Here is a 12,067-nt window from a genome sequence, read left to right on the forward strand (position 1 = left end):
TTGGTGTCCAAAAGATTGATATACTAATCTGAGTAGTAAATGAGAGTGACTCACCCTCTTCTTTCAGCCTCCCTACACTTGCCTTTACATAGTTCCTCTGCACCAATAGTTTTTTACCACTTCCGTTCTGGATGGGTTGGTCTTCTTGGGAAGAACTATATTCCTCCTTGCCTTCCTACATAATTTCTACTGAACTGGTCATAGAAGGTGGTTTGAACTTATTTTCCTAAACATTGATCCAAGGTGGCTCAAACAAATGTGAAGTACATCTTCTCCACAAATTTTCATTTGTACCTGTTTGAAAGCTACCAACAAACAACTGTTAACAATAACATCCATATAGACAACAACTTGGATGGCCTAAACTCCTGCTTCAACAAAAGAAACAGATTTCACATCTTGTGAACACCTCGATGTCTTACACCTGTATACAAATGATGAACTAGATAACAAGCCCACAAAACATGCCTTTAAACAAATAACCCTTCAAGTCAACCATGTAGAAAAAGACCATTTGGACTCTTTTTCAACAGTTGAAACACTTCATCATTATCTCCATTTGGAGACCAAGTTAACTTATCCCAAGTCAACATGGCATCACATGCATGTCATAGCAATCAACCCTGCAAGTTAATTACACATACATGTTCAAAAAAAATGAAATCATCAACATCCCTGTGTTCATGCATCTCATGCTCATGCATGCATTGCCTCCTTCAACTTTCACTTAAGCACAACGTACTTTCGAAGTTGAAATGAAATATAATGTAGATGCATCAATAGACATGCAATCTCAATCGGATAAGAACTCTAACCCTTCCTTACCAATAAGTTTCAAAGGTAGTACCTCTTTCTGCACATCACATCAACATGTGAATCATTTTGAGACACATCACTCATGGAATCTTCCTTTCCATTTCTGCCATCTCCTTTTTCCACTTTCTTTAGCTTTGGTGGAAGCATTGTTGGATTCAGTGTCCAACATTTTGCAGCAAGATGTCCTCTCTTGTGGTAGTAAGTGCACTGCATGTGCATCCTCTTGATAGCATGGTTTGCCTTGTGCAATGGACCTTTGGCTGTTTGCTTCTTTTCCTTCAACAGTTTCTTGTATGTGGCCATTCTCTTCCAACATATAGAAACATTATGGCTATCCAAACCACAAAGGGAACATGCAACTCTTTCCCTATACTTATCTGGAAATTTATCATGCTTTGTAGAATCAAAAGGAAAATGTTTAGAACCAAATTTATACTTGCCTCTTTCACCTTTATTGCCTTCATGAGGAGGTGAAGAAAATGAAGAAGTGGCTCCCTTTGGAACACCATCAATCTCTTCAAGTTTGTTAGAGTCTCCCCGACTCTCTGGTTCAACTGTGTGCTTCTAAACACCTACATCCTACAATTGATGTTTCAAGGTATTTTATTCCTCTTGAATACAACCTTCACACTTTTGAGGTAGAGTACATGAATTGAAACTCCTTCTTGGGAGTGTTTCAATGGCTTTCATGGCAGCTTTGGAATTCTCTCCATAGGATTGTCCATAGCAAAGACACAAATACTTAGGCCTTTCCTCAACCCTTATTGATTCAACAATACCTTGTGCATGCTTTACCAAGGCCTTTCCTTCGTAGCCCATCTTGGACATTAGCTTGGAACCTATGCCTTTAGTATGTTTTTCAAAAGATCCAATATAAGAATTCTCAGATTCATTTGAAGAAAAAATAGAATGGCTTACCTCTTCTTCAAGCTGGTACTTGAATAAGTTTTCTTGGGCAACAAATAACTGTGTTTCCAAACTCATTCATCCTCTTTAGGTTCATGTTTGCAATATGAAGTTGCCTCTCCATTTCCTGCAATTTTTCAATAGGCAACTACTTCTCTTTTTTCATGGAATTCAGTTGTTCTCTAAGTATTCTGCTCTTCCTTCCATCTTCATACATTTCCCTCACCATATCCATCATGGTGGACAACTCTTGCTTCATGTCTTGATCAAAGAATCTTGTGAAGAGAGTAGAATTTTTGAGGACCCACTTGTAGAAGTTGTCATTATGCCAATGAATAAAAAAAACTTCAACAAGATAAATAAATAGATTATTTAAGTAACCTCTTGCAACAAACCTCTTGTGCTTTGGGTTTCCTTGAGGTTCTTTGGGATAGGAAGAGTGCCTTCAGCCCTTCTCCTTCTTGTCCTTCCTGGACTGAGCTATCAATAGCTTTCCCTTCACCTCTACAAAATCAACAAATAGTCAGTCTACAAACAAGCACATAATCAATTAGACAATCAATCCTTGACTACCCAAACACCTTTCAGACAAGCAATCTTTGCTCTATCAATCAAGCATTCTAATATAACCTTCCTTGAAAGTGGGGTTAATCAATCTTAAGCCCTGATACCACCTGATATAAAAGTGGGGCTCTTAGGTTTCTTGTCTAATCTACAAGAGCCTTCTCCACTCCCAAAGCTTGAATATTTTCCCAAGTCTTAATGATTAACCAATGCGAAATTAAGAAATGCTTGAAAATATAGGTATATGCCTACATTTATTGTTGGTTGTTTATGTTCCTTAAATTCTGCTGCATATTCTAATAGATAAATGTGCTTAAACATATATATAACTTCACATAACAGTGAATAATGTAGTAGTAAGAATAAAAACATAAGAGAACAGTTTCATTAGGAGTTCACCCACAACTCTTGGGCTACATCTTCGTGAGCTCTAGTCAACTCAACTAGGCTCTCTGGGATTATGGTGTAAGTATTTTTCATAAGCTCTTGGCTCAACTTCTGTTGTTTTTACACAAAAACATTTGGTTCAAACACCATTTTATTCCCTGGCTCTTGAAGCTATGGCTCTTGGCTCTAGCTCTTGGCTCTTGGTTCTGGCTCTTAGCTCTAACTCTGGCTCTTTGGCTCTTGGCTCTAGATCTTGGCTCTAACTCTGGCTCTTTGGCTCTCGCTCTAACTCTCTGGCTCTTCACTTTGGCTTTTTTTTACTTTTGCAACCTTCAGCTCTCTGGCTTTGCACTTGAACTTCAAGTGACCCCAAGGCTCCCTGAGCTACTCTACTCAGTAGCTATTTGGCTCTCTCTCTCTCTCTGCTCTCTCGACTCTCTACTACTATTACTTTCAGCATTCAGCAACAAACAACAACTTGGCCACCATCAACAACTTAGCAGCCCTCAACAACTCAGCCAACCCCTCTGTCTTTGACATCCATGGCTTTGAAGCCAAAACGGTGTTGTCTATTCATTGTCCCTCTTAGGCTCTTCATCTTCCTATTTTGGTCTGCTCGAATCCCTTCTTTGAGCGTTAGCAATCATTGCTAAATGCCCTCGGGGATGAATGCCACCTATTCCATACTAGAATGAACCATCAATGCTTAAAATTCCCTAGAAATAGTTGTTCTGTGTTAACACAAGAAAACACTACAATACACGGAAAGATCCACACGAAACACTGTTCCAAGACTTCAAATTTTCATAAATGTGCTTTATTTTCATATCGCGTCTACCTGTGAATCGCTATCACATGTCACAATGGCTGTTCAATAGGCTTCCCCTTTGTATTTTTAAAATACGTTAAAACATGGAAAATATCACATTTATGGCTTTGGGCGGATTTGAAATGTTATATATTTTCATTCCAGAACCCTTTCGAGTCCGGTTTACATCGCATTGATGCTCCCCTTTGTATTTCTCTTAATAAATGAAATACATGAAAATATGTTAAAAATTCCATCGAACAGATTTCAAAATATATTAAATCTGGCTTATCGCCCCATTGGGTCCAGCCACTGCATTTCATATACAACCTATAACATATCGACCCTGCTCCATGGTAATGTATCGACATGATATTGTGATACGACTTGTCACAATCACATATTGCATAAGCCTGCGGCCTTCCCATATAATATGGTTTATGCCAACGCTGATTGCGATTGCCAATCCGCTGTCACTGCCAATGTGATATGCCGATCAGATCTAGATTGTTGATTGGCCAGATATAACGGCCCCTGTTCACTACCTCTTTGACCTCTGATAGGCTTTCTTTTTGTTGTTTTCTCATGTTTTTAGCCTCCTTCCCAAAGAACAAAAGGGGAACTTCTATTTATGATAACTCTTTCATCCGAAGTCCATTTTTGCCCATTCAAGTTGTGTTGGATTCAGAATGAGGAGATCCCCGCAATGAGACTATTTCTGAGAGTAGCCTGCGACTTTCATTTTCCTCTGATTTACAAAGGAGGTGTGCTATTTGGCACCTTTAACTCTTGTATGAAGTCTTTTAGACTTAGAGATTTATCCAGGATCCATTCTTGGATCACGCCTTCCCACTAAAAGAAATTTTGGTCTCCAAAAGACTGATATATTGATCTGAATAGTAAATTAAAGTGACTCGCCCTCTTCTTTTAGCCTCCCTACACTTGCCTTCGCATAGTGCCTCTCCACCAATAGTTTCTAACCACTTCCTTTCTTGGACGGGCTGGTCTTCTTGGGAGGAACTATCTTCCTCCTTTCCTTCCTACAAAATTTCTGCTGAACTGGTCATAGAAGGTGGTTTGAACTTCTTTTCCTTGGTCATTGATCCAAGGTTCCTCAAACAAATGTGAATTACATCTTCTCCTCAAACTTTCATTTGTACCTATTTGAAAGCTGCCAACAACAACTGTTAACAACAACAGGCATACAGACAACAACTTGGATGGCCTAAACTCCTGCTTCAACAAAAGAAATAGATTTCACATCTTGTGAACACCTCCATGTCTTACATCTGTATACAAATGATGGACTAGATAACAAGCCCACAAAACATGCCTTTAAACAAATAACCCTTCAAGTAAACATGTAGAAAAATACCATTTGGACTCTTTTTCAACAGATGAAACACTTCATCATTATCTCCATTTGGAGACCAAGTTAACTTCTCCCAAGTCAACATGGAATCACATGCATGTCAAAGCAATCAACCCTACAAGTTAATTACACATACATGTTCAAAAACAAGGAAATCATCAACATCGCTGTGTTCATGCATCTCATGCTCATGCATGGATTTCCTCCGTCAAATTTCACTTAAGCACATCGTACTTTTGAAGCTGAAATGAAATATAATGTAGATGCATCAATAGACATGCAATCTCAATTGGATAAGAACTCTAACCCTTCCTTACCAATCACTTTCAAAGGTACTACCTTTATCTGCACATCAACATCAACATGTGAATCATTTTGAGACACATCACTCAAGGAATCTTCCTTTCCATTTCTTCCATCTTCTTTTTCCACTTTCTTCAGCTTTTGTGGAAGCATTGTTGGATTTAGTGTCCAACATTTTGCAGAAAGATGTCATTTCTTATGGCAGTAAGTGCACTGCATGTGCATCCTCTTGAAAGCATGGTTTGCCTTGTGCAATGGACCTTTGGCTACTTGTTTCTTTTCCTTCAAAAGTTTCCTGTATGTGGCCCTTCTCTTCCAACATCTAGAAACATTATGGCTATCCAAACCACAGAAGGAACATGCAACTCTTTCCCTATACTTATGTGGAAATTTATCATGCTTTGTAAAATCAAAAGTAAAATGTTTAGAACCAGATTTATACCTACCTCTTTCACCTTTATTGCCTTCATGAGGAGGTGAAGAAAATGAAGAAGTGGCTCCCTTTGGAACACCATCAATCTCTTTAAGGTTGTTAGAGTCTCCCCAACTCTCTGGTTCAAGTGTGTGCTTTTGAACACCTACATCCCACAATTGATGTTTCAAGGTATTGTATTCCTCTTAAATACAACCTTCACACATTTAAGGTACAGGACATGAACTGAAACTCCTTCTTGGGAGTGTTTCAATGGCTTTCATGGTAGCTTTGGAATTACCTCTATAAGACTGTCCATAGCCAAGACCCAAATACTTAGGCCTTTCCTCCACCATTATTGGTTCGACAATACCTTTGTCCATGCTTTCCCAAACCCTTTCCTTCATAGCCCATCTTGGACATTAGCTTGGAACCTATTCCTTTAGTATGTTTTTCAAAAGAACCAATATAAGCATTCTCAAAGGAATTTGAAGACAAACTAGAATGGCTTACCTCTTCTTCAAGCTAATACTTGACTAACGCTTCTTAGGCAACAAACAACTATGTTTCCAACTCATTCATCCTCTTCAGGTTCATATTTGCGATATGAAGTTGCCTCTCCATTTCCTGCAATTTGTCAGCAAGAAACTGCTTCTGTTTTTTCATGGAATTCAGATATTCTCTAAGTATGATTCTCTTCCTTCCATCCTCATACATTTCTCTCACCATATCCATCATGGTGGATAACTCTTGCTTCATGTCTTCATCAAAGAATCTTGTGAAGAGAGTAGAATTTGAGGACCCACTTGTAGAAGTTGTCATTATGCCAATGAACAAAAAAAACTTCAACAAGATAAATAAAGAGATTATTTAAGCAACCTCTTGCAACAAACCTCTTGTGCTTGCGGTTTCCCTGAGGTCCTTTGGGATAAGAAGAGTGACTTCAACCCTTCTCCTTCTTATCCTTCCTGGACTAAGCTATCAATAACTTTCCCTTCACCTCTGCAAACTCAACAAATAGTCAGTCTGTAAACGAGCATATAATCAATTAGAGAATCAATCCTTGACTGCCCAAACACCTTTCAGACAAGCAATCTTTGTTCTGTCAATCAAGCATTCTGATATAACCTTCCTTGAAGGTGGGGTTAATCAATCTTAAGCCCTGATACCACCTGATCTGAAATGGGGCTCTTAGGTTTCTTGTCTAATCTACAAGAACCTCTCCCACTCCCAAAGCTTGAATATTTTCCCAAGTCTTAATGATCAACCAATGCGGAATTAAGAAATGCTTGAAGGTATAGGTATATGCCTACATTTATTGTTGGTTGTTTATGTGCTTTAAATTCTTTTTGTATGGTAATACGTAAATGTGATTAAACATATATATAATTGCATATAACAGTGAATAATGTAGTAGTAATAATAAACATATAAGACAATAGTTTAATTAGGAGTTCACCCACAACTCTTGGGCTACATCATCGAGAGCTCTAGTCAACTCAGCTAGGCTCTCTGGGATTATGGTGTAAGTCTTTTTTACAAGCTCATGGCTCAACTCCTGTTGTTTTTACACAAAAACAATGGGTTCAAACACCATTTTATCCCCTCGCTCTTGAAGCTCCGGCTCTTGGCTCTCGCTCTTAACTCTGGCTCTTGTCTCTTGGTTCTAGCTCTTGGCTCTGATTCTAGCTCTTTGGCTCTCACGTTGGCTCTTTGGCTCTTCACACTGGCTTTATTCTGCCTTCTGCGACCCTTAGCTCTTTGGCTTTTCACTTGAACTTTAAGTGACCCCAAGTCTCCCTCAGCTACTCTACACAGTAGCTCTTCAACTCTCTCTCTCTTTCTGTTCTCTCAGCTCTCTACTACTACTACTTTCAACATTCAGCAAGAAACAACAACTTGGCCACCATCAACAACTCAGCTAGCCCCTCTGTCTTTGATATCCATGGCTTTGAAGCCAAAACTTCGTGTCTATTGGTTGTCCCTCTCAGGTTCTTCATCTTCCTCTTTTGGTCCACTCGAATCCCTTCTTTGAGCATTAGCAATCATTGTTAAATTCCCTCGTGGATGAATGCCACCTATCCCATAATGGAATGAACCACCAGTGCTTAAATTTCCCTAGAAACAGTCGTTATATGTTAACACAGGAAAACACTACAATACACAGAAAAATCTACAGGAAACACTATTCTCGGACTTCAAATTTTCATAAATGTGCTTTATTTTCCTATCGGGTCCACTTGCGAATCGTTATTGCATGTCACAATGCTTATTCCATAGGTTTCCCCTTTGTATCTTTAAAATACGTTAAAACATGGAAAATAACGCAAATATGGCTTTGGGTAGATTTGAAGTGTTATATATTTTCATTCCGGAACCCTTTCGGGTCTGGTTTACATCGCATCGATGCTCCCCTTTGTATTTCACTTAGTAAACGAAATACATGAAAATACGTTAAAAATTCCATCGAACAGATTTCAAAATATATTAAATCTGGCTTATCTCCCCATTAGATCTGGACATCGCATCACATATATAGCCTATAGCATATCAGCCTTGCTCCATGGTAATGTGCCCATGCAATATTGTGATGCGACTTGTCTCAATCGCATATTGCATAAGCCCATGACCTTCCCATATAATATGGTTTATGCCAACGGTGATTGTGCTTGCCAATCTTCCTATCACCACAGATGCGATATGCCAATCGGATCTGGACTGTTGATCGGCTTGATTTGACGGCCCCTGTTCACTACCTCTTTGACCTCCGATATGCCTCTTTCCCAAAGAACAAAAGGGGAAACTTCTATTTATGATAACTCCTCCATCTAAAGTCCGTTTTCGCCCATTCAAGTTGCGTTGGATTCACAATGAGGAGATCTTTGCAATGAGACTATTTTCTGAGAACAACCTGTGACTTTCATTTTCCTTTTAGTTACAAACAATGTGTGTCATTTGCACCCTTCATCTCTTATATGAAGTCTTTTAGACCTAGAGGTTTATCCAACATCCTTTTTTGCATCACATGGAATCTATGACTTTTCGTTCAAAATTTGCATCATAAGATTCTCTATGAAATGGAAATTTTATGTATTGTAATTGTATTTTATTTTTATTTTTTGAATATGATAATTTATTTGAACAATTGGACAAGGAAACCCTCTTTATAGTCCGTGGTGTAGAAATTCGAGTGCAATCTAGAATTTCTAATCGTACTAATTACTTGTGACTGTTATATATGTTCTTCATTTAGTATTTTCTTGATTCAATTAGGTAATCAAGCAATTATGGAAGTATAATTTAAAAAAAGACAAGAGACATTCAGAAATTAGGCTAAAAGAAAAATGGAAACCTGCAAGGGGAAACCCAACAATCCTTTCCTTATAGAATCCTTTGTTAGAAAAAGAAATCCAAGTCATAGATAAACAAACCAGTAATCCAAATTCCAAGTCAACCCTCCCTATGTTTTTCCACAATAGTGTCTTTAAAATGCCATATGCTAGTACAATCAAGTGTCTCAACAATTCTCACAATAAAGAAAATATGTTACCACAGTAAGCTCAGATACCATAGATCTATGTTTCCATACCAGGCTCGCATCATTACAAAATATTGTCCCTCAAATAATTCACATACCACATAAGATAAGTGTCTCATATAGATATGAATATTGTCCTCCATAAAAGAGATACAAATTGGTTCCGAGTGATGAGGTATAGATGCCAATATATAGTTGTTCGTTCATAGGAAGGGACACGTCCTTTGGGAAAGTTGAATTGTCCTCAGGAGGGCGACCTTGGTCCATTTGGAGACACAAAATCATACTTAACAATTGAATTTTATTTCTTTAAATGTCAAAGTAGGACATGATAAAATCACTTTTTCTTTGAAATCAAACACCATATTTTTTATTTTTTATAATATCAAAATTATGAAGACTAATCTTCGTTATATTTCCAACACAAGGTACTATGATTTTCCATTTTCATGAATTTTAGTAGTTTCAAATGTGACATAACAATTTCCTCTGGTTTACTATCCAATTAAACTTCTCGCTCCACAACATTTATTTCTCAATTCTTTCTAGTCTAGGAATTCAAGCCAAGAGTCAACAATGTGATCAACAAAGAATCATACCTATGTTCCAACATCTCAATGAGGTTTCAATTGGGTATAAAGGTTATTTTATAGTCATTGTAACTTTGGTCATCTCAGCTACGAATAAATATTAACAGTCAAATGCCTAATGAAGAATGTCTAGCTCATACAATTCCAAAAATTATATCATCTATTTTCTAGGCCAATCATCATTTTAATGTTCTCAAAAATTAGTGAACACACACTTAGCCTATCATAGTTGATAATTGTTGCAGTTTAAATAAAATTAGATTGGGAGGTTGGTTTCTCTCTAGGATCCTATATTTTCTCCTTCAATTTTGATGTTTAAGTGGAATGGGATACTTTCCTAGGAAAAAGAATTAGTTGTCAATGCATACTAGTTATGGTATCATTTTTATGCTTTATCAATGAGGCTAACAATCCTCAAGGTAGTACGTAAATGACTACAATAGTAAAGATAATGAATATGATAACTAAGGAAGTCACAAACTATTGAAATTTTGAGTAATTATAAAAAACATTAAGCCCTATATAAGCCCCATGTTACCCCATCCCCCTTCTTAATCCCTGCATATTAATTTATTACATTTCTATTGTTATATTATTATATTGGCTAGAAACTTCATGGCCCCATTGTATTATAATTGTACCAATTGTCTCCTATATATACACTAAATAGAATTAGTCATAGGATCATCAAATATTTTATTGTGCATTGTATTCATTGTAAAAGGAGGTTACTCAATCGAAGAGGACTATAATTATTGGTTTCTTATCATTTTTAAGGTGCAAGGTTCATGACATTTAGTATTAAATAACAAATCCCATATATTGCATCACAAAAATGAGAAATTAGGATCAAAGTGATAGTATAGAAGAATATATGGGATACCAATTCACTGATCCTACCACTTCGTCATCCTCTAATAAAAGAAAATGGCATATTGTAGAGCCTGCTAATACTACAAAAGGTCCCACCATTTCAAGTCTCAGCTACTTAGTCCCTATTTCTAACTTCAACTATAAATCCCATACAAAAATTAATGAAGCACTACATGCATGGGATAGATGGGAATCAACCTAGAGAGGCCTACTAATAATAAATTATCCTTTATTGAGTTAACTACAATGCTAACTTGTGGATACACAGGTCACTTCACTCATTCATGGACATAGATACCCTAAGAGCATAGAGATAATTTCCTTAAAGAAGGTGCAAGAGCAAGGGAATCACTACCCCTAACAAACCTGGTCAGGGTTGTACATGAAAAATTCTATAGTGATGTCAAATTAGGTAGAAATAAATATGTTGACATATTTCTTCCCAAAGATTATGTGATATTTCCATAATGCATGAATAAAAATTTATGATTCAATAAATGTTATATGCATCTAGAGATGGAGAAAATCCTATATTTAAAAGAACTATGTTGCACCATGGCTAGGGATTATGTTAGAAATAATGACAGGGGGTGAATAAATATTTCTCTTCAATTAGTTAATTTAAACTTCATAGAGCATTAATTATTATTAGCATCAGACAAACATAAATAAATCATCAACACCATTCAACAATGCACAACAATAAAGACAATACACTAGATATTTTTATTTGGAAACCCTTCCTAGAGAAAAACCACCAAATCCTTATTAATATTTGTCTTCAATAATTTACATCAATTAGCAAGCTTCAACTTCCAATATTTTTAGCTCCAACTAAAGGAGGCTCCAACTCCATGGTTTATAGGCTCCAACCTGAAGGACACTCCAATGCCCTGGTTTATAGGCTCGATCCTAAAGGATGCTCCAACACCCTATTTACTAGCTTCGACTGGAAGGAAGCTCGAACTTCTTGCACGAGCTCTAACCTTCCCTAGCACCACCCTGCCACCATAAAGTGTTGTCAGGATCCAACTTGAAGGAGACTCCAATCTCATCCCTTGCACCACCTAACCACCCTAATTAAATCGAGGAACATGTTTCATAATTTTCAAACGAGATCCACCTTTACTCGTTAACAATACAAAACATAAAACTTTCTGCAAATACAAACTCTGCTTCAACAATAAAATTTTCTTCTGCTCAAAATATTCTTGGGATCTCTATCTCAATATATTGTAGTCCATTAATCATACATTTTGAAACTTATATTGTACAACTAGCAAAAATACCCTACAACTACAATCACTGTCACTATCACAAGGTCATCAAATTCTACATAAACCCTAGTAGCTTCACTGCTCATCTCTATAATGCATATTAGCCAAGTATCTTGTCCTCTTATCAATGCCTACATACATAATCTCATGTATAAAATCTCAGCTCAACTCATCCTGATGTCTTTACTCAGTTTTTTTTTTTTTTTTTTTTCTATAAGGGA

The sequence above is a fragment of the Pinus tabuliformis genome, chromosome 7 (assembly GCF_031772625.1).
Source record: "Pinus tabuliformis cultivar Carrire ecotype Pingquan chromosome 7, CPIR1, whole genome shotgun sequence".
NCBI lineage: Eukaryota > Viridiplantae > Streptophyta > Pinopsida > Pinales > Pinaceae > Pinus > Pinus tabuliformis.